General features: G+C 42.7%; 1 long non-coding RNA gene across 1 annotated transcript; it reads left to right on the plus strand.

The window, feature by feature from the left end:
* The first annotated feature begins 87 nt into the window (after positions 1-87).
* Positions 88-18075, plus strand: LOC102151674. Its single transcript, XR_005385735.1, has 3 exons — positions 88-359; positions 957-1125; positions 17432-18075. It is a non-coding gene; the product is annotated as an uncharacterized LOC102151674 (long non-coding RNA).
* Positions 18076-24048: the final 5973 nt, after the last annotated feature.

Below are 24048 nucleotides of genomic sequence, written 5' to 3' on the forward strand. Positions count from 1 at the left end.
GCCCAAAGTCCCATTGTCTTCTCTGGTTCTGGTTATTATTCCCTCACAAAAGGCAGAGCTGTGGCCTGCTCTAACCCAGAGCTGATGAGAGAGATGGAGGCACCACCACCCCTCATTCCCACCCTCCTTAGCCCGCACCCCCAAACAGAGGGTGTGAAGTCTGGAAAACAGCTGGCACATGGGATTCACTACAGAGCCATACTCTATTTGCAAGAAGCAGGACAGTGTGACATGAATGAGGACAGGAGTAGATCTAGAACTGTCTCAGCCTTGAGAGACTGGAATCACCAGCCAGAACAATCAACAACACACTTGAATTTGGGGACCCTACATATGGCCCAGGAAATACTCTAAAGCAGGTAATCTAGATGATCGGGGACACACTGCCTGTGCAGAATCATGCTGAGGTCCCAATCTGCCTTTTGGGTCTTGGTAACCCTGAGCAAGATGCACAGCATCTGAGCCCTGGTCTCCTCATCTGTAAAATGGGATCCATTCATTTAGTAATTTATGAAATGTTTTCTCACTGCCTCCTGGCTCCAGGCACTTATTATCCGCACATAGTCAGAAGAGACAAAGCTCCAGCCCTCTCACGGCCCATGGTCTACTGGGGGAAATAGGTAATAAACAAAGAAAACACAGAGATCCATGCCAAGTAGTGTTATGTTCTATGAAGAAAGACAAAGCAAGTTTAGAGGAGAGGCAGTGGTAAGGGTGATTCTTTACAGAGTGTTCCAAGACGACCTCTCCAACAATATTACATGGATGTGCGGGACAAAAGTGCTTTGGGGAGAAGGAAAAGCCAAGAGCCCAGGACCTGAAGACAGACATGAGGCTGGCTGGTTCAGAAATAGAAAGCTCAGTAATACCTTCTTCACTAGGCTCTTCTGGAAGTTGAATGAGGTTAGTAGTGTCGTTACTTCATATGAACATACATATGATTTCATTTTTCTTAGGAGCTTGGGCAGATGACTCAAAGCAGAGCAAGGAGAAAGGAGAAGAAGACAGGCCACAGCCTTATGCATATCCACATAAGACGGGAGACCTGGTGTGAAGCCAGTGGGATACAGGCAGTGGCCCAAGTTTCTGCTCCAGGCTCTGCTACTTCCAATGCTGTGACTTCAGGTAAGTCACAGTTTTGTGGGATCTCAGTCTACACATCTAATAAAGCAGAAGGACCACACATGTATTAAATACTGATGTTCATCTTCACTGATCAGTAACCTATTTCTCACTGGAACTAGTCATGTATTTCTTTTAGTCCTCACAACACTGCTGCGAGATAAGTCTCATTTTACAGATACTCTGAGGTTCAGAACAATTAAGTAACTTTCCCAAGAACACGCAGGGATATAAAAGAGAAAACAGAATATTCGAGCTCCAAAAATTGGAAATTATTTAATCTCATTATCCTCCCTTTTTTAAAATGTTTTATTTAAATTAAATTTAGTTAACAGGGGATCCCTGGGTGGCGCAGCGGTTTAGCGCCTGCCTTTGGCCCGGGGCGCGATCCTGGAGACCCGGGATCGAATCCCACATCGGGCTCCCGGTGCATGGAGCCTGCTTCTCCCTCTGCCTATGTCTCTGCCTCTCTCTCTCTCTCTGTGTGACTATCATAAATAAATAAAAATTAAAAATAAATAAATAAATAAATAAATTTAGTTAACATAAACTGTATTATTAGTTTCAGGAATAGAATTTAGTGATTCATCAGTTGCATATAATATCCAGCGCTGATTACTTCAAGTGCCCTCCTTAATACCCGTCACCCAGTGACCCCATCCCCCCACCCACCTCCCCTCCAACAACCCTCAGTTTGTTTTCCAGAGTTAAGAGTCTCTTATGGTTTGCCTCCCTCTCTCTTTTTATCTTATTTTATTTTTTCTTCCCTTCCTTTATTTTCATCTGTTTTGTTTCTTAAATTCCACATGAGTGAAATCATATGGTCTTTGTCTTTCTCTGACTTATTTTTATTTTGCTTAACATAACACCCTGTAGCTCCATTTATGTCATTGCAAATGGCAAGAGTTCATCCTTTCTGATGGCTGAGTAATATTCCATCATATATAAATATAAATATATATAAATATATGTATATGTATATACCACATCTTCTTTATCCATTCATCTGTTGATGGACATTCGAGCTTTTACCATAGTTTGGCTCCTGTTGACATTGCTGCTACAATCATGGGGAGCATGTGCCCCTTCCAATCACTATGGTTGTATCCTCTGGATAAATCCCTACTAGTGCAATTGTTGGGTCATAGGGTAGCTCTATTTTTAACTTCTTGAGGAGCTTTCATACTGTTTTCCAGAGTGGCTACACCAGTTTGCATTCCCACCAACAGTATAAAAGGGTTCCCCTTTCTCCACATCCTCACCAACATCTGTTGTTTCCTGTGTTGCTTATTTTAGCCATTCAGACTGGTGCGAAGTGGTAACTCATTGTGGTTTTGATTTCTATTTCCTTAATGCTGAGTGATGTTGAGCATTTTTTCATGTGTCTGTTAGCCAGTTGTATGTCTTCTTTGGAGAAATGTCTGTTCATGTCTTCTGTCCATTTCTTCACTAGATTTTTTGTTTTTTTAGGTATTGAGTTTGATAGGTTCCTTATAGACTTCATTATTCTCAAATCTAACATCAATGTAATCCTTTCTTCAAATGAAATGTTTCCTGAAAGCACACTGAATAATGTGATACAGATTTAGAGGTTTTGTTGTGCTGGGGGAAGGGGTCCAGCCTTGCCTATGAGATATCCACCTTCATCTTCCAGCAGATCTCGATGCTTAAGTTCTTGTGGGCTATGATTGGAAAACTCATGTAATTTGATCCTTCCTTTGCCACAAAACACTGGAGCCCAGGGACATGGTCACTACAACAGAGCTTCAGGGAAAAGGAAGGAACAGAAAGAGAGACCAACTAAATTGGTCAAATGATGTGCATGCAAAAAAGAAAGGTTAAAAACCACCCTCACAGGTTTTCCCCCTCACAGTAAGGAATGGGGAGACAAACTGTATCCAAAGAGCAGAGCTGGGGATGGTGAGCAGTGTGAGTGGGTGAACTCAGTGCCTGCCACCTTGCTCAGCCTACCACATTTAAAACATGTCTGCCATGAGTCATCCCACTTAAGATACCAGGTTGATGGATCTCAATGCAAGGCTGATGCAGGAAGAAAGTTCACAGCAAACAAGTAAGTGTGCCATTTGTAACGATGATTTGCATGCATAGAGTACTGTGCTGTTTACAAAGCACTTTTCATGATCTCATTTGCATTCAAAGGCTTGCTGGTCAGGGTGCCCTGGGCAGGGATGATGATGCCCTGGAGAAATGTCATACTTAGTCTGTGAGAGATGCAGGGCACATCCCCAGCAACACCCTGAAACAATGAATCCAGTCCAGGCAGGGTGGGCTTGGGGATACTCACCTGGCTGCAATGAGGATCTAGTGAATATGTCCATCAGTTGCTCATCTCCATTCTCACAGTTTGAGGCTTAATCCTGGACTCCAGCCAGGCAGCTCAAATCTTTGGTTCCTGGGCCTCAGGCAGCAGTGAGCTCAAACAATTTTACAATCTAAGGAGTTCAAAGTAGTTATGCTACCTGGAAGGAGACAGGTAGGTGTAGGCCATGAGAGGAGAGGGTGGTCTTGCCATAGGCATTGGGACCACTGTTGGGGTGTAGATAAAAGAGCAGTCTCCTGACCCACTGACAGTGTCACAGACAAATTCAGAGAGGGACTCCAGCCCCAGCGGGAACAGGTGGGCAAAGAGATGTCAAACTATATAGAACACAGTCTATAGAAAAGACTGACAGGTAAAGCGTACAGATGACCTGCCATCTTGGTTCTTCCTGGCCTCACCCTTGATGCTGTTGTTACCCTTCCTGCCCTGGACAGAGTAGGCTGGTGACAGAGACAGGGGGAACCTGCAGTGTCTCCCTGGAGAGGGCACGGGCAACAGCCAGTACCAGGACAAGAAGCACTCACAACTTGCTTTTGGTTTCTGCCTACAAAGTTCTCAGACTCCCGGGGTCTCAGACAGATGGCCCTGCTGGCCACATTTGCAGCCTCCTCCAAGCATCCCCGTGCTGGTCCGAGGGCCTTGGCTCCCCATCTGAAACGTGGCTCTAATTGCTTCACCACTCCACAACATCCTTTCCCTTCCTGCTGCTGATTAATTTTACTCATTTTCCTCCCTTGGCAACTCAGCTATTGTAAGAATACTCTGGAGCGTTCCATCTGTCTTGGGTTTGTGGTAAATAATAAGCTGGCTCTTCAGACATTCTCATCACCTTCTGATCTCAAGGACCTTCTTTTGAATTCCAATGTGGAGTGGAGAAATGAGGACTTATCTCAGGGACACAGGGCCCTGGAGTTAAGGACAGAGATGCAAGGTCACTTTGCAAGGGAGCCAGTGACTCCTGGTTAAACCTTATCTCCGTACTCAGAAGCAACAATCTCTTCTCCCTTTGGGTGGGCAAATCATGAAGTAAAGTGGACCTCAACCCTGGATACTAATTAGAATTATCTGGTATGGTTTTTTTAAAAAACAATGTCCAGACCCCACACCCTTCTTGACCAATTCAATTTGAATAGCTGGGACTTGGGCCCCTGTGTTCATACTTTTAAAAAAACTCTCCAGATCATTATAATGGATAGGAAATTACCTATTGACAAATCAACTCTTCAAGGAATCCCACTCATCCCAGCCTATGTGTTATTTCCTTCCCATCCCTCCATTAATTATTGAATTTACAATTACACAGTACAATACAAAGCATGTCCACATATGTATTTCACTATGCAAATCAGGTGATCCTCCATCACACCTGTGAAGGGAAGGGACTGAGTCCTATTCAGCTTAGCTCTACCATCTTGCCCAATATCTAGCATGAGATGGATATTCAATGTCTGTTGAATAATTCTATAAGATCGTTTTAACTTTATGATCACACTTTAATTATTTATTATCATGATTGTATGGTTGAGAAAACTGAGGCCAAGTGAAGAGAGATGTCTTTGCCCAAGATTGTACAGCCAGTAAGAGCAGAGGTCGGGAATGGCACTGAGATATTTTGAGTCTGGCATGATTTCCAAAGTGGGCCCTCTCTTTATTCTTTGCCCAGGTCTGCCCATGGCCTGCCATTAACCTTAACACTGTCCTTCAGGAATAGGAAGGTTGTTAAGCTCCAGGTCACAGCTCAGAGAAGCACCAAGGGCACTGGCCACAGTCAAGGAGCAGAGCTGGGGTGCCCCAGACAGAACAAAGAGCCCCCGAGTCTAGCCTCAGGGCTGCGGTTAGATAGGAAAGAAAGCAGAATGAGTAAATCTGGATCCTATACTTGACCACAACCATCTAGGTTGCGGATAACGAGGGTTGCAGCAGTGATGGCAAGAATGAGGTGCTGAATCATTGCCCTTCCATCGATAACTCAAGGTCTCTGCTCTGTGATGGCAAGCAGAGTCCCCCAACAGGCAGGCTTATTGAAGAAGCTCCACAGAAGGAGAGTTATAGCCCATGGATCCCCTAATGTCCTCAATTTCCCCTTTGAAAAGTGAACACTTGCACTTTGATAGGGCCCTTCTTTGAAAGATGGTAAAGTGTTCTGGGAGAGAGTGGGGGATAGTGCAGTGGTTCCCAATATATGGCCCTTGGACCAACAGCATCAATATACCCCAGATGTGCCCAGCAATCTGTTTTATCAAGTCCTAAAACATTATACTGAGTGAAATAAAGAAAACACAAAAGACTATGTAATCTATGGTTTCATTTATATGAATTTCTAGAAAACCAAAACTATACAAACAGAAAGAAGATCAGTGGTTTCTTGGAGCCAGGCACCAGGAGAGGCATTAACTCCAAAGACATCCACAAGATCTCTGGACTGAGGAAAATAGTCCATATCTTCATTGTGTTGGTGTTTACAAATTAGTATATGATTCCAAAATCCATCAAATGTATATTTAACATGGGTGAATTTTACTGTGTATAAATAATGAATAAAACATCATACCTAATGACATCATGTATGACATAAAAAACATAATATTTAAAAGGCTGGCCAAATCAACCCTAGAGTGGGACATTGATATTGAAGAAGATGATGTGAACAGGCTGGTCAGGATGACCTCTAACCGGGAGCCAAATTCCAAAGCCTGGGTTACATGTCCTGCTGCTCCCACCCCAGTTCTGAAAGTTAGTTTAAATATGAACAATAAAAACAGAAAAGATTTCAAATTCAAAATTACACATATCAATGAATATTTGTAAGTCTGCTTTGGGTTAGTCCCTACTGTGTGTGTGTGTGTGTGTGTGTGTGTGTGTGTGTGTGAATCCTAGCCATTGGTCTTTTCTGAATGATCTGCTTCTAGCTCTGGAAGTGGGGATGACTTTAATTCAAAATATTTGAGTAAGTGCTATTGTGCTTTAACTTCAGAAGAGTTATTGGTGGAAATGTTCTTTAGGTATCAACCAAAGACACTCTAAAAAGGGACCTTGCCTTCTTCACTTTTGCTCCCTCTGCATTCAGCAAAGTCCTTATCACTCTGGAGGTTTTTAGTAAATGTTTAATAAATAAATAAAAACCTACCTAAACACCTAATGACACAGGAAAGGCAATTGGGTCTAAAGACAACCTGTGCCTGGACCTATTTCCAATGCAATTATTTATTCATTCTTTCAACAAGCCTCCCCAGTAAACAGACGAGGTGCTGAGGTTACATACATTCATAAGACAAGGCTTTCACTCTTACTGAACCCACACTTAGCACCCACATGGGATTCCCTAGGCTGAGCATCCTAACAAAAGGTATGAGGAGAATGACTCCAGTGAATGGTCCTGAGGCATCCAGCTCTATAGCAACATACTGCCATTTCCTTCCAGAGAGAGCTTTCCAAGCATTTCCTTTTCCTCTCTCAAAATTAGATTCCCTTCTGATGCCCTCATAAAGCCAATGACTCTAGTAAAACTGGAAAAAGAAAAAAAGAGAGAAAGAAAGAAAGAAGAAAGAAAGAAAGAAAGAAAGAAAGAAAGAAAGAAAGAAAGAAAGAAAGAAAGAAAGAAAGAGACAAGGAACAAGGAGCTATCCAAATCAATAAAGTTTCTCCCCCCTGAGAATCTAAATGCCTCTCCAAAATACTGCAAGGAAACTGCAGGCATAGAGAAAATAGATTCTATTTCTTGGTCTAAGAAGTGTCACTCTGGAATCCACTGCCTTGGTGAGATAAGCTCTGCATTGGCGAGGGACTGGAGCGTGCCAGGAAATTGAGGACGGAAGGGTATTTTCCCAAGCTGTATTAACACTTCTTCTCTTGCTTTGCAGAGATTAGAACTTTTATCACTAGCTCACACACCTAAAAAAATGTATTAAGCTGTAGTTTTTTAGGACAGAATGGACCCAAATTGTTCCCTTTCTCAGGATGCAGTGAGATGATGCGGATGAACACTGACAAGGAACCCAAACCCCACTAAACCAAAGCTCTCCCATGTTCCGATGGGGGCATCTTCTCACGATGAGCAAAACTCTGGCTCAGGATGGATTTATAGAAATGTCCATTTTTAGGAATGGAATCAACGGGTCCCCTTTGCCCCTGGCTGACCGGCCTCTGGGCAGAAGAGAAGCAGCAGTTGTCAAGACAATGCCAACTGAAAAAGGGCAGTCCCGGAAGTTAGAGCATGCTGCTACAGGAGGGAAGAAGGGGATCCAGAATCCCAGTAGGCAGGACACAGGGGCAGACAGGAGTCAGAGATGCTAGCTGCTGGCAAAAGGAATGAAAAGCCAGGCCAAGATGCTGTGAACAAGGACACAGTGATTCTGAGGCAGTCCCTCTAACTAGGGCCTGGGCTCACAGCCATTCTCTTCCCTAGGCCACCTCCCCCTCACCCGCCTGACCTGGAGCATCTGTGCTCTCACCCAAGCAGGGGAGAGTCCCAGGGGCTATCAGCCTGAATCTTTGGGTTCTGTGTGATGATACAGCAAGGCCCTCCTGAGCAGGGACAATGTCCTAGTGTTTTCTGTTTCCCCAGCTCCCGGCCTGCTAGGGAAGGAGGGACCCAACTGCCATTTCAAGTGCCCCCATAACACCCATGCTGGTGCATAGACAGGTAAGGATGCTAGACAAGGTATCTGCCTGCTGGCCCAAGCCTTGGCAGAGATCTCCAACTGCCAGTTACCCATCTACTGCCTGCTTGAACTTCTGTGAATTAGAGACCTTGTTAGGGCTGAAACAAATTAAGTAGACTTTAACTATCTACGAGAAACAATTAAGTATCCCAGAACAGCACCAAGTTTGGGGATCTGATTAGAAAAGGGGCCTGCCATCTTTTCCTAGAATTAGCAGTTTTCCAAGCAAGAAACAAACAAAAAATCATGGTCAGGGTTGACTCAGTCCACAGGGGCAATTCCTACTAAGTGTGGGTCACTATGCCAGGGACAGGGGAATTACAAAGGAAAGGGGGTGCCTTGGAGTTTGACTAGTCTCAGAGTTAGTCCAGAGCAAGGAGATATTACCCCAGGCCGGGGAATCAAGAGGGTCTCCCTGGGGAAAATGAGATTTAGAATGAGTTTTTCAGGATGAGCAGAGATCTGGCCAGTAGACAGGAAGGAAGGGAAAGTGTAGATGTGGGAAGCCATGAGAGCCAAGGCACACCTAGGGGAACTACAGACAGAAGTTGGGAAAGTTGGAAGAATGTCCAAATGTGGCAGCCTTGAAGGTCAGTCTGAGGAATTCGGACAGAGAGCTACGTGCCAGCTAATACCAAACGAGAGCCAGACAAGTCCAAACACTATCGCCATCTGCATTTCTGTAAGCGTTTCTGTCCCTACATTGATAATGTGACAATTTCCAGGTTTCAGAGAACTATTAGAGTCTTCAGTTCTCCAAGACCTAGAAAGCACACCTCTCATTGTAGAAGTCAACCTCCTCCCTTTCTTGAAGGTTTTGAGAGGTATCAGCAACCAGAGAAAAGGCAAATTCCTAGAAATAAGCATCTCTTTGGACACATTGGAACAAAAAAGAAAATGCTAAGAAAGGAGAAGGAAGAAACCTGTATCAAAAGAAGGAAAACAACATTACAAATTCAAATGGCATATAAAAAGATATCTACCACTCAAAGACAACAGGACAAAAGTATGACCACAATTGAGTAACTATTGAAACAGGCCAGAGCTGAAGGGACCACAGTTGTCACGAGATAGCATTAGAAGGTGAAGGAAAATGTATTCCTTTCTCATGACTTCCATAACAAATTATCACAAATTTGGTGGCTTAAAACAACAAAAATGTATTCTTTGAGAGTTCTGGAGGCCAGAAGTCCAAAATCAAGGCATCAGCAGGGCCCATCACCCTCTGAAGACTATGGGGTTGGGGTTTCTTCCTCATCATTTCCAGTTAGGGTGACCCTGGTGTTCCTTGGCCTGTGGCTGCCGGACACCAGGCTCTACGTCCATCTTCATGTAGGCTTCTCCAATGTGCCTACATCTCCTCTTCTGTATCTTTTAAGGACATTGGTCATTGAACTTAAGATCCATCTAAATAACCCAGAATGATCTCTCCAGATCCTTTACTGAATTACATTTGCAACAATTCTTTCTCCAAATAAGATCATATTCACAAGTTCTTCATTCTAGGGGTTAGGACATAGACATATCTTCTGGAAAACCGTCATTCAACTCACTACAAAAAATATACTTCAGTTCTTCTCCATTTTCTGGGTTTCAACTAGATTGTACTTGGCTTTGTTTCCATTAATAGAAGAGAAAAATGAATAAGAAATACAATCTTTTCTTATTGGCAGGCTCCTGATTGCCAGGGAACCTGCTAAACCTCCTGAAAGATATATCAAAAATGGTTACCCTTCTAGCTCAGATAAATTGTTGCACTCGTGATGTCCAACAGGATCTTGGGAATGGGCTGTAAAGTGTACACTTAGCTTAAAAGTTTACAACCAGGATTTCTAGTCTGCTTCTTACCCCCCTTCACAGCATTCAACATGCTTTGTGATCCAAATGCCTCTTCCTCCTAACTACCCATTACAGCTGTTATCCAAAAGGGCAGAAAGTGGGCATGCATCCTGCCAGGGTTTCTAGTTCCTGCTGGCATCCTCAAAAGGCAGTTTTTAAACTTTCATCAAACACAGTGGCCTCCAAATACCAGATTGCAGAGCAGTGCTGGTGTGGCTTCCTAAGAATCACCAGAGAAGGTTGTTAAAAATTCACATTCTCAAGTCTACTGGAGATTTTTACTAAGGTGTGGAGTAGAGCCTATGACTTTATATTTTTAACAACCTCCTCAGGTGATTTGGATGGGTACAATGTTGACATACTTTGACAGTATACAGATGTTACCTAAATCCTATGAAATGAATGCAGTGGGTCTCATGAGCCTTCAGTCCCTGTCTCCCCCTTGCTTGTTCCAGCACACTGGCCTCTTATTGTCTCCACACATTTCCTCTGGCTCCTTCATCTCTGCTGTTCCCTCGGCCTGGGACAGTCCTCCTAGCTATCTGTATTTCTTACTCCTTCACTATTTCAGACCTCTGCTCCAGTGTCACCTCCTAAGACACCCTACTCTGACTACTCTATACAGCAAAATGTACACTCAAATGCACATTCATCACTCCCTAACCAATTACCCTACTTTATTTGTCAGAGTAATAATTAGTACCTGTAAGTTTATATGTGTATTTATTTGTACTTTTCTGTCTCACAAGAAATGTAAACTCTGGGGATCCCTGAGTGGCTCAGCAGTTTGGCGTCTGCCTTCGGCCCAGGGCGTAATCCTGGAGACCCAGGATCAATCCTGCGTCGGGATCCCTGCATGGAGCCTGCTTCTCCCTCTGCCTGTGTCTCTGCCTCTCTCTCTGTGTCTCTCATGAATAAATAAATAAAATCTTAAAAAAAAAAAAAGAAATGTAAATTCCCTGAAAGCAGAAATATTGTTCACTTATTAGTTTTTCTTTGCTGTTTATATGCTGTCCTGGTGTCTACAACAGCACCTAGAAGGTATTGTATTCAATAAATATTAATGGATTAATAAACAGAAGAATGCATCTCTATCTACCACAAACAGTTGGTAAGAAGCCCAACTTCTTAAAATATCTTCAGAAATTTAGATAAGATAGAATGCCTTAGAGGGCTTCTAGCTTAAGAAAGGAGAGACAGAGAGAAGACAAGCTAATGCTCTGTATTCTTAACCTTAAAGAGTGGGTCCCTCAATTCTGGTTGAGTTATTAAACCTTCATCGGCAGAGTGAAAATGAAAGAACTCAGTTCTGAGATTCTGGAATTTCTCAGCATATCCTGGGGGAAGTTGCTGTTCACAGAAGAGGGGCCAGAAATGAAAACCAGAGAAGTAGACAAGGGAAACATGTCCATTCTCCAAAACTATCCTCTCTGCCCCCTGAAGCATCCAGAACATTGGGGAAGGAGGCAGCCATATTCAGTCCTGAGATCCTGGGGCCAGTTCCAAGCCTAGAGGAAAGATTGGTCCAGCTTTCAAAACATGGAGCCAAGAGAACCACAAAAGCAGCACCCAGAGATGATGGGATGACAGAATCAAAGAGATGCACAGATTAAGTAAAGTGTAACTCAAAGGGACTAGACGCAGAGAGAAGACCAGGCTCCAGGCTACACAAATAAAGGAATGAGGGAGAATAAGCCAGTTCAACAATGTGGAGATAAGTAAGAGTCAAAAAGGTCCCCATGGGGCCCTGAAAGTTAGAGACAGGGACATTTCAGATAGGAAGAAGGTTGTTAAAGCACTGAGCCACTTTGGACAATATTGGCCATTGCCAAAACACAGCCATGACATGTTGGTAAACAATCAGAAGACTTCTACAACAATCTCACTTAAAGAAAATATTTTTGGCAAAAAAAGTGGGAATCAAAATGAAGGAAAAGTTTGGAAAAAAATAATAATTCTAACAATTCTAAATGATACATATAAATCCATTAAATCCAAAAATGTAAATGGTATTATAAATTGCATTAATTGGAGACCACTGGGTGGCTCAGCAGTTGAGTGTCTGCCTTCAGCTCAGATGGTGATCCTGGGGTCTGGGGATGGAGTTCCACATCTGGCTCCCTATGAGGAGTCTGCTTCTCCCTCCACCTATGTCTTGCCTCCTTTCTCTCTCATGAATAAAATCCTTAAAAAAAATAAATTGCATTAATTGTAAATGGACTAAATTCTCAAGAGAGATGCTGTTAGACTGTAATTAAAAAAAAAAAAAACTCAGGTTCTATTTACAAGAGACCCATCAAAATACTAAATAAAATTTGAAAGTAAAGGATAGAAGAAGATACTTTAGAGTTACTAAAACCTAAAAAATGCTGGGAAACTATTGTCCTTAGACATAAGACAACATCAGTGACAAAATAGGTTACTTCAAAATGAAAAAATGTTCTATTCATAAAAAAGATAATTCTCTTTCTTTTCCCCAAAGCAGGCCACCCCCAAACAAGATTTCAAGGCTAAAGATTATTGAATCTTCCCCTAAATTAACTGAATTCAACTATTTGGGTTTATGTTGACACAGACTGTAGTATTTTTTAAAAAATAAATTGACTACTTTTACCATAAAATTTTACATAATCTTCATATAAACAAAATGCTCTAGTAGTTGATAAAATAATCCTGACTTATTTCCACCACTAACCTTCTATCTTTAAGAAGCTAAAAACTCAACAAGATCGGGATCTCTGGGTGGCGCAGTGGTTTAGCGCCTGCCTTTGGCCCAGGGCACGATCCTGGAGACCCGGGATCGAATCCCACATCAGGCTCCCGGTGCGTGGAGCCTGCTTCTCCCTCTGCCTGTGTCTCTGCCTCTCTCTCTCTCTCTCTCTCTGTGACTATCATAAATAAATAAAAATTAAAAAAAAAACTCAACAAGATCTACAAACAAGGAGCTAAAAACTGCTCTCAGACCAAAAATATTTCCTATTCTGGCTACTGAGTAATTGTAATACAACAGAATCGGCATTTCAAGCTATTAACTATCTTCAGTCAGACCCAAAAAATGCATTGTATAGATATAAAATATTATTAACAATTCTGTGGATTTGTACAAGTATACGTGAGAAAAACAGACACAGTCAAATTTATCAGGACCCAGGAGAACAATTAGATCCAGAGAAATCAATACAGTATAATTTTCTCTTGTAGAGTTTTTTCATACACACTGCATTAGAGTGGTTTTTACCAAATTAAAATTTCCAAAATAGATGACAGTATATAGTACAAATTATAAAAACCACTGGTGTAATGGAAAGACATTTCATGATAACGAAATTAAACCACTCAATCATGAGGCTGATAATAAAGACAGAGAGGCCGGGCAACAAGGCAGATGGTCAAAAGATAGTTACATGGTATCTGAAATGAGAGGTACTTCCTAACAGCACTGGCTAGAGAAGACTTCACAGTGACTGGCTCATTTACCAGCATGCGAGGAGCTTCTAGAGGGGCTTCAGCACTTCTGTCCGGTAGAATTTCCAAAGCAACCTGGATTTGTAGAGTAGCTTTATTTTCCATGATGAGATTCCTTAGACATGTAACTAAATATAATTTCATTTTTATAGTTTTGTGAGACTTTTTGTTAAACAATTCACAAATCAAAAAAAGCAAAAATAAATAAATAAAACTCTGGCCAACCACAGAATCTATGTTTTATTTCACAGCCTATGGTTATTTTAAATCATAGCAAAAGGTATCAATGGCACATCTGAAGACTTAGATCTCTGGATAACTTTCAATACTCCCTGTAGAAATACAGCCACTACATTGCTATAGATTCACCAGACATGAAAGTTGGAAAATTCTCTAATGCTTACCCTGATCCTCCTTTACATTATCCAAGGCACCTAAGAGCCAATCCTTTTTTAAGTATGCTTTTTTTTTAGGGGTGCCCGGGTGGCTCAGTTGGTTAAGTGTCCAACTCTTGACTTCAGCTCAGATCATGATCTCAGAGTCGTGGGATTGAGCCCCAAGTCGGGATCTACTTGTCCCTCTCCCATTGCTCATGTCACATATGCATGGGTGTGCTCTTTCTCTCAAATGAACAAATAAAATCTTTTTAACATACGCTGCCAACAAATAGTATCTTGAAAATTTTAGCTATGTATTAGAATTTTTAAACTGATTAAAATTCTCACAGATGAGTCTTTCTTGGGTTCACATAAGTTTTCTAACTTTCTATATATAATGGTTGGAAGCAATGGGTTTTTCTGGTTTTACCAACCTCTAGCTGTAAGTCAGTTTTTGGATCACTTCCCTAAGCATCAGCTACCTCAGGTATAAAAAAATAGGAGGGGGAGCATGAATAATAGTCCCACAATTCAAAAGTGAGAACTGAAGGAAATCATCCACTGAAAATACGCAAGACAGTTCCTACAACACTAAGTTCTTCATGCATGTCACTGTCACTGTCAGCCACCACCACCAGCAGCACATCAGCCCTGCACCAAGCTGGTACCACCCCTCTGCATCAAGCCCTCACCGCCCCCACATCTTACCCAGGTCCCCTTGGTCTCTTCTTCTGCAGGTTGAATCATAACACCTTCTCTCAAATGTCCTCAAATATTTTAGCTCCTCCACTTCTCGAGTGGCATTTGTTCATTGCACATGTGTTTTAGAGAGAAAAATAACCATATTATCTTGTGCCGAGTCTTCCAGGCAATGCCGAGTCTGCACTTCCTCTTATATTTCATTTCAGGGCCATCCCCGATCCATAATTCTAATGGAGTCATAAATAAAACATCTTGTATGGGTTACACCTGATGTTAGATGACTTTAGATTATCCCCTGAAAATCTGTGTATAAATTACTTAATTTTCAAATGGCAGTTATAGTTTAAATATACCAAGACAGGTGATATTTAATGTACCCTACAGTAAATTACTTTGCAGAGCAAAGCATTCATCTTTAATATGATCATTCGTTCCTTAATCTGTTTTGTAAGCTGAATTTTTTATTTATCATATTTGCTTAAAGCATGACCTCTCTGTAGATTTTATCACTTAATTGTATATTGTGCCTGTATTGTAAAGCGTATTTACTTTTAAATCTGTCTTAATGCCTTCTCTCTCCCTCCAGCTGTTGGCATCTCCATCTTGGACCAGTGGGGTTACTAGAAAGACAATTGAGACCATTGGCATTTCAGATACTAAACCTACAATAGAAACCAGTGGAACAGATGATTTAAGAGGTTTAGACTAAGTCTCTGTTGATAAAAGCCAAGCTTTCAGAGAATTCCAATTCAGTCTTCAAAACACATTTCTTGGGCGAGAGCCAGCACTATAATTGTGTTTAAGAGTATGATGATTGTGCCATTTCCATCTATTTTGCATAAATTTAAATAACGAATGCAAGTGGCCCTAACCCCACATATGTAACAATTAGCTCAATTAATTAGTACAAATGTATTCCAACTCTGTATTCCAGGCATGACAGACATGAAATGTCTAACAGGGTATGAAATCAACCGATTTACCTCCCAGATAATATTCCACAAAGACATACTGTGTGAGATTGTCTTCTATTCCTAGACACTGAAGAGTCAAAATAAATAATCTAACACTTAAGAGAAGACTACTCTGGCCAGAGAGTTGAGACTTTGAAAGCATGCCCAATGCAGCAGCAGCAGATTGGGGGCGCATGTATTGGGGTAAGGGGAGGGAAGATTGCTGGTTTAAGTAGCAGCAAGAAGGTGGTTCTGTAGGGGTGTAGAATCCAGTATTTCCATGAGCTCAAGAGTATGCAACCACAGACCAGCTTGATAAAAGACTCTACATGCATTAAGTTCTAACTGTGTGTGAAGCAGTTTGCAAAACACCAAGCCTGCCTTATCATCCCTGCTAATGCTCACACACTACCTCGGGAGTAAGCACACAAATCTCCACCGCTCAGAGGAAGGAACTGATAGGCCAGCTTGCCCAGTCCTAGGCTCCTTCACTTCCAACACAGTGCCTGGCACCCAGCTGGCACTCATTCTTTTGAATTTCAGGTTTAGCCTGTTTGTGAAAAAGTATCCACACGGACCTGAGTGAGTGGTCAGCATTTCCCCAGGAGGCAGGAAGCTCTTTTAAGAGTAAGGAGTATGCCGTAGAGATGCATCACACAGAGTGGCTGAAAACTAGCATGGGCTCTGAGGCTGTCGGGCTAAAAGCCTTGGCCACCTCTTCTTGGTTGTGTGGTCTTGGGCAAGTGACTCCTCCACACTTTCTTGCCTCATTTCCTTCACGGTAATAGTGACCAGGTTTGTTTTGAGAATGAAATAGAACAGTAGTACCCAGCTCTTAACATGTGTTCAGAAAAATATTTGAGTATAGCTTTTCCCAGAGAGAAGATCAAGGTCAAGGTAAAGTCGACTTCCAAAAACTTTCTCAGTTTCGAATGAAAGTTTTGATCTAGTGTCTCTTTAGCTACCAATGGAAAGGACTAAAATTGGGAATTTCGCTTGGAAGATGGAAGAGCAGACAGTAGAGAAATGTTGGTGCTGGCGTGGTGGGTGCTTGCTCCCCTCCAATGTGCCCTGAGAGTGGCACTCTTGCGCTTGTCCGCATCGCACACTTACCCAGTTGAGGGGCGCCGCAGGTGTCCCCCACATTCGTGTTCTTGGTGATGTTTACAGTATCCAGCATGGAGCCCACTGGAACAGGCTCACAAATGTTTCACTTATTTGTTCAGCCAACAAACATCTTTTAACATAGCCAACATGTGTGTCAGGCCCTGGGCTAGGTGTGGGAAGTAATACAGTGAGCATGCGGACATAATTATACATATTGAAGGCATGTCAGGAGACTGGCAGTAATGTAGGATGGCTCTCACACTCTCCTTCCTCTATCCTACTTCAGAGCTTGACTATCACACACACACACACACACACACACACACACACACACACACTACCATCACCACCACTACTGCTACCACCACCAGGAAGCCTTCCTGGCTTGATGCTCAGCTAGTCCTTGGCACAGTCCTCCTCGTTAGCAAAGAGCCCTACATAGGCCAGTTTCCAGAGACCTTCCCCACCCTGGACATCCGACCAGGCTCTTCCGGCTCCACCCTGGATATCCACTAGAGTTTTCCTTCATCCCTGCCCTCGGCACCTACCTGCGTCCCTCTTCATGAAAGTCTATTCCTTCCCTCACCCTGCCAGGTCAGCTAAGTCCCTTCCACTCCTGCTGTAGTCCTTAGTGAAGTTCAATCTCTCTCCCTTGCCTTTTCTACCAAGAGTCCAAACCATTTAACTTTAGCATCACCTTGGCCATGTGTGCCCAGGCCCTGAGCGGGGTCTTGAAGATACACAAAGCATAGGGCTTGACTCCAGCCTGTGTCTGGAGACAACTGAGGTTCTCAGGCTGAAAGCCCTGGTGGATCCACCACTTCTCAGTTGTGTGGTTGTAAGCAAGTGACTTATTTCCTGCAGGATGTAGCCCAGCCTTCATGAAGTGACTTGAGTGGTCAAAGCCAGAAGCCATGTGTTTGCCACCAGTGCTCCATGTTGGACCATTCTACTGGAGAAGAGCATTCTGGAATCATCAGCCCAACACACTGCTCTGAGTCCCAAGTCAACCTAGTTCCAAGAGGAAGTAAGACAATTCAATGGAAGAATCCAGGATGTGATTTTCCTTATCCTTCATGCTTTCACATTATAACATTGAATGTGCCAACTTTGACCCAAAAGTCTGAGGTTTGACTCCAGAACTTACTTTATATAGCAGCTGTTCATATCCAAAGTAACCCAGCAAAGGTGCTTCAGATGCTGTGAAACATGGAATATTTACTATTTTTATAGTTAGTCGCCACCCTATACACTCTAACAGTCAACTCTCCTAGGTTCTAAAAGTGATTTCCTTTTTCATATGGAGAAAGCCAAATATCCAAAAATTCACTATTTTCAGTGACTCTTTTCCCTTTTCAAAAACTGTTCCATTTGACCAGCAAAGGAGGGAGTGGAAGCTAGAAGTTGGGTGAGTGTGGCATCCGTGGTGTGGCTGCCACTCCCCTGGTGCCATCCTCCCTCTCCAGGGCACAGCTGTTACGAACTCTGCACGATGAATCCCATTACCTTATAGGGCAAGAATTCAGCTTTACAAAATAAATTTCACATCAATTCTCATTCATCCCTGCACAGGATGGAGCTTCTATTATATCCAGAGGCCTGAGGACAGGAGACAGAAGGGAGGGTACAGAAAAATGTGCACTGGATCATAGCCAATGCCCAGAGGCTACAAAACCCTCCACCCCTGGAAATCTGGTGGGGGGGGGGCCTCTGGCTCCATGGGCAAGGGGAGAGTGGTTTGATTCTTGCTTTGGCCTTGGTGCCCTGCAGCAGGGACAGTGAGGGGGGCTGGGAGGAGAAGGAGGCTCAAGGGAGTGCCAGGCAAGGCCATTCTCCATCAGGGATCAGATATCCACCTGGCAAGGCATCTAGCCCCCACAACCTTTTCCTGTTACATCCACCTTGGCTTGATCCACCTTCACCTCCCAAGAAACTTGGGTCAATGCTCCCTTTGGATAAACATCAACTACCCTGGCCTCCTACCCCAGCGTGTCCAGGGAGACATCCCCTGGCTTTCTACTCTATTTCCACTCCTAGGTGAAATTTCAACCACAGGCTGTGTTGCAGGAAAACATAGACTTCATCAGTAGAGACTCTGCAGCTGAGAATCCCTAGTGTCTCAGGGTGAGCAGCCCTGGCAGAGCCACCTGGATGTTGAGCAGTCCACCAGGCTCTGGTCCCACCTGCAACATTCCCCCTTTGCTGATACAAGTGCTGGGTCAGACCCCAACACTGATTGGTCTATGTGATATTGGATATTTCATCCAGGAGCTTAGGATCCTCCTCTTGAATCAGAAACTCATTTTCTAATTGGCTTTTTCCCCTGACAGTGGCCTACAACTTCATCCCTTCTGAATATTTGGGCTGTGGCCAGTGTTCTGAGTGTCCAGGGACTTACCTTTGTGTCTCTGCCAAAAAGGAGGCCCCTCCTTGTACACAGATGTCCAGCCTGGTATTCTGGGAGTGTCAGAAACTCAACACAAGTGGAATTCTGTATCTGCTTGTTCCTAATTATTCAGCTTTTTTGAGCCTCTGTCTCCTCATCTGTAAGGTAGGGATAATGTCACTTTATAGGGCTACTTGGTAATCAAAAGCAAGACTATGTGGGAAAGCAGAGAGCACAGTCCAGACATGCCACAGATATCTAGTAAATGCTACTTGACTCAGAACCCTTTTCCTGGCCATCAATGAGCATCCTCCAGAGTGTGATCGGAGAACCCCCGATGGAGGACGACGTGGGGACACTGGCAGGCTCTCCAGTGTCATCGGTTTACACACATCAGGCTGTGAGCAGGTTCACAAATTTCCCTGGGACATTATGTTCCCATCTTTCTGCATCCTTCTTGCTCATTTTACATAATATCATATGTTTAAGAGAAAAGCACTTGGTGAAAATTTTTATTAAATTTACTTTTCTTATGACTCAGCTCAGGAGGATCACGAGTAAGAAAGAATTGTTTTATTGGAGGTTTTATGACTTTAGTCTCCAACATTCGTAATAGCCTTATTACATATTATAGACACCTTCCATTTACAAGGAAAGATAACCCGGTTGACAACAGAGGCTTTACTTGATTACCCATTTGCCTCACATATGCATGTGAACATATATTTATTTTTATAAAATAATGTCTGTGTTTATGACGTTATGCCTTAAATATATGTGAATCTTTCATTCAAGATGAAAGTCACATGTTTGCAATGGTTTGAAAACCAAGATGCTTGCCTTTTGAGGGCTGCGTTCCCGCCATACTGGGGTTGGGGGGACTGTTGGGGGCTCCATCCCAAGCTGACTCTGCTTCTGGATCCCCTGGAAGATTGAACCCCGAAGTCTGCCACCTGCAGCTCATGATGAATTGGGGCCTTGGCATGTCAATCCTGCCGTGGTCAGCACTTTGGAGACTTTTGACTGCTTGCTTCATGGTTACATTCAAAAATCACTAAGATGAAAAAAAAAATCACTAAGATGGGATAAGAATGACCTGGACCCCTGAACCAGCAGGTTATCCAAGATCCCCAAGTGATTTTGCCCACATGGGGGGAGATGGGAATAAAGTGGCCCTTAGAGTAGACCCTTTAGGGCCAGCTCCTGGGTTTCCTCCCTCCTGTTCCAGAGCCCTCACAGAAAAGGCTCTTTATAAAGTGGCATTTAAAATATGTATAGGATTTGGATGATTGCAATGAGCAGGAAAAACACTCCATGCTGAGGTTTCAAAAACACAAGTTAATAATTCAATGCCCGATAATTAATTTACATGTTCACCTTTACCGCCTGACAAAGACCTAGAAGGCAGGTCCTAGAGGGGAGAGGAGACTCTATATCCTACAAGTCTTCTCTGCTCCCCAAAGCACCCAGCTCAAGGTTGGACACACAGTGAGTTCCTCATAAATATTATTAATTACTGTTCTGCATTTCACTCTGTGGGACACATATACACGCAGAAGGTGGGAATTTTGTGGTTAGCCATAAAGAGTGCTTTGTTGTTATGTCAAATAAGCATTTGAACACACTGAAATATAAGATCAAATTATGCCTTAATCACTGCCTGTTCTCAGACAGAAAGCCAACCAAAAAAGGGAATGATTCATCTTAAATCCACAATCAAAGAGACAGGATTTTTCTATTTTCCAAGCTCTACTCCGGAACTACAGTCCAGGATGGATGAGCATATTCAGACTGGATATAAACGAAATTGAAGGACATTGGCCACCAGAATTGAGTCTGGTGAACTGTATCTGGAAGAAATTGCTGTCTGGGGTGGTGTGTGTGTGAGGGGGCATCCCATGTTCTTAGGGTTGGGGTCATTTTCCATTGCAATCAGATTTCATTTCTCGTCTGGCATGCATTGTTCCTCACACATGGCATGCCCCTTTCTCCTTGCAAGGGTGAATTCTCAAAGCACACCATAAATTAATAATATCTGCCCTTCGTTGAGTATTTCACTATGTGCCTGTCATGATTCTTAAATTTTAAGTGCATTTCCTTGTGTAAGCTTGTCAGCGGTCTTCTAATGCAGATAACATTAGATCCAGTTTGTAGATTCAGAAACTAAGGCATAGTGAAGACAAGCCATTTGCCCAGTTTACCCTTTGTAACCAACTCACTAGGCTCCTTCTACCTCTGCCTGCATGGACACAGCCAGAGTACTGGCAAGCCAGTGCAAAAAAAAAATCTTTAACTTTATCTCCCTCGATTTCTCTATTCTCATGAGAATTTGTACAGGAAGTATGGAGTTAGAGAATTAAGCCTGGGTCTGATCCCCAAGCAGTGAGCAGCTAGCTGGCTCACTAGAGCTCCTTGACCTTTCCAGTGTTCTCTGCAGGTAAAGGCTGGGCTCTTCCCATTTAACGCAGAAATTCTCCAACTGTAGTCTCAGGACTACCAGCAGCTGCATCACCTGGGAAATATTACAAATACACATTCATAGGCCCCGCCCAGACCTACAGAATCTGAAACTGGGGGAGTAGAGCCCAGTAGCCTGTTTTTAAAGCCTTGCAGGTAATTCTGATGCATGCCAAGCTTGCAGAACCTCCGGTTTAGCATAATAGCAACCAGACCCAGAAAAAGGTTAGCCAGTGAAAATACTTGTGATTTTCATATTTGGAATCACAATATCCTAATATAAAATTGAAAGGGAATTTGGAGGCTTTCTAACTCAAGCCACTCACTTCACAACGTGGGAAAACTAAAGTTCAGAGAGGTAGAAACTGTTATTCCTTGTCACATAGCAGGATTGTGCCAGAACCTGAACCCGGACCCCCTGCTCCTGATTCTGAGTCATCTTCTGCAATCCCACTTCCCTTCCAGTTTCCAAATATACCCGCAACAACTGTTACTTCTCCTAAGTCTGTGTTTAGACATTGTCTAATAGTCTGTGAGCAGATAAAAGAAAAAATCTTTCTTCTGATTCTGAACATAAAGTACACTTTCTTTCTTTATATTTCTATTCTGCATCAATATTTATATACCCACAATTTTTAAAGCAATTTATCAAACATTTTATTCAAATTAGTATAATAATTTTACTTACTCTTTTATCTCATGGCTGGGCTAGAATTGAAGTTGTTACACTTTTAGGTTTTTATTATACATTTGCATAATTTTTTCTGAAAAACTGAGAACTGTGTTTCTTTATCTCTCAGCAGATAATCATCTCAGATTGCTCTAATCATGATGTGCTCAGCGACGCTGTTTGACTATCTTTGCTGAGCTGTGGGAAGCCATTTTTCTAAAACTCTTCATCCTTATAATCAAATCTACTCTTTCCCCACCCCCATATAGCAAGCCAGATGGCCAAACAAAAATTCAGTCCGAGTCACTGGTCTGTGAAAATAACTAGGTAACTGTCATTCAAGGGAATGAGTAGTTGTCAGAATTTTAATATTTCCATTTAAATATTTAGGATTTCATTGGTGAGTTATTTGCTGAGTTGCTTGCAGTTAGTATCCTTACTTGTTATCTTCTTCCTATGTGTTGGAGAAACCAGCTTGTTAAGAAGTAATCTTGACCACAGTCAATGCTAAAAATGCTCTGGACACCCAGAGCTGGGTGCCCTCCCACTCAAGTAGGAGATGTGGTCATGGCTCTTCAGTAGGGTCACCAGAGGTTTATCTTCACAGAGGCCACCAGCTTTTCTCTTCAACCTATTTTAAACTGTCTTCATTTCAAAAATGCAATTAAGTACTTGCCATCCAAATTTTAAGAAGGCATCATGAATAATCTCAGAGAGTTAAAATAATGTTATGAATCTACGCTGTAGGAGCTCGTGATCCAAAACCGGTAGCAACGATGTGGACATCAGCTGGAGTCAGAGAAAATGCATTGAGCTGTTTTGCGTACTAGAGAATTGCCTGGCTGCTATCAGAACACATCACTCTTGCTTTGGAAAAATAACCTGACGGAGTACCCTTTTGTGTGAGAGTTTACATCTTCCTTTAGACCATGAACTGGAAGCAGTAATGAAGGAAGAGGTAAGAAAGGGGTTAAACTCTCCTGCTTGTGGAAATTTGGAGTTTCAGGGCCCTTCAGGAGCAGGAGAAAATGTGAAGGAGGGAAGGAGAGAGGAGAGATAGAAGAAGAATCTAGGAGTTGGGAGGGAGGGAGAAGAGGCCCACCTAGGAACTGAGGTTTTACCAGCCACACAGCCCCTGGTCCTGTGCTATTGATTGTCCAGGGATGAGACCAGCATGGGGGCTCAGTGGGAGAGCACAAGGGTGTGGCATAGAAAGCTCTTGTGCTAAAAAGCAAGGCTGGTCACTCCTATTATGAGCCTGGAGTTTTCTGACACTGAATTCACATGAAGTCCTTAGGACAAGTAAGAAGAGAAATAATTCCTAGAGCCAGTTCAAAGGACACTGTGATCAAGAACAATCTGTGAATTAAAACCCCTAGAATGTCATACCAGTGTAAAGCCAGTGAGCTTAAAACCTGGTCATATGAAGAATACCCAAGGAACTTTTAAAAATACAAAATGCTGAGTCCAACACAGACATTACTGGGCTGGGATTGATTACAAGGCTACATGTTTTAGAAGAGGATTCTGATACACATCTAGTGATCTGTACCAAGCAATTTAAAAAACATATTAAAATTTTGAAATTTTTGAAATTGTTGAGGCCTTTGGTCAAAAACCGTGGTAAATCCTGACTCCTCTTCTTCATTTGGTTGGCCACCCTTCTGCATCCAGTCTTCTCAAATGCTTTCCATCTACTGATTAATTCAGAAGGGGGAAAGTATTTGTGGAGAAGATCCCGCATCTTCCCCAAATTGCCGCTGAGAAAAAGAAAAGAAGAAATATACCATCAGAACAGAAACAAAAATGTCTTTATTTTAAAGAAGGAAGAATCAAGGATCAGGTGAATTATTAACAATCAAACGTGGAAGCCAAGACTTCACTCCATCAAGGGATCATGCTGTGGGCCACAAATTGGTGCCCTGATCCCCTGCTGAGAGCATTGTTCTGGGAGACCAACCCATGAAT

This window comes from Canis lupus, chromosome 38 (assembly GCF_011100685.1).
Source record: "Canis lupus familiaris isolate Mischka breed German Shepherd chromosome 38, alternate assembly UU_Cfam_GSD_1.0, whole genome shotgun sequence".
Classification (NCBI taxonomy): domain Eukaryota; kingdom Metazoa; phylum Chordata; class Mammalia; order Carnivora; family Canidae; genus Canis; species Canis lupus.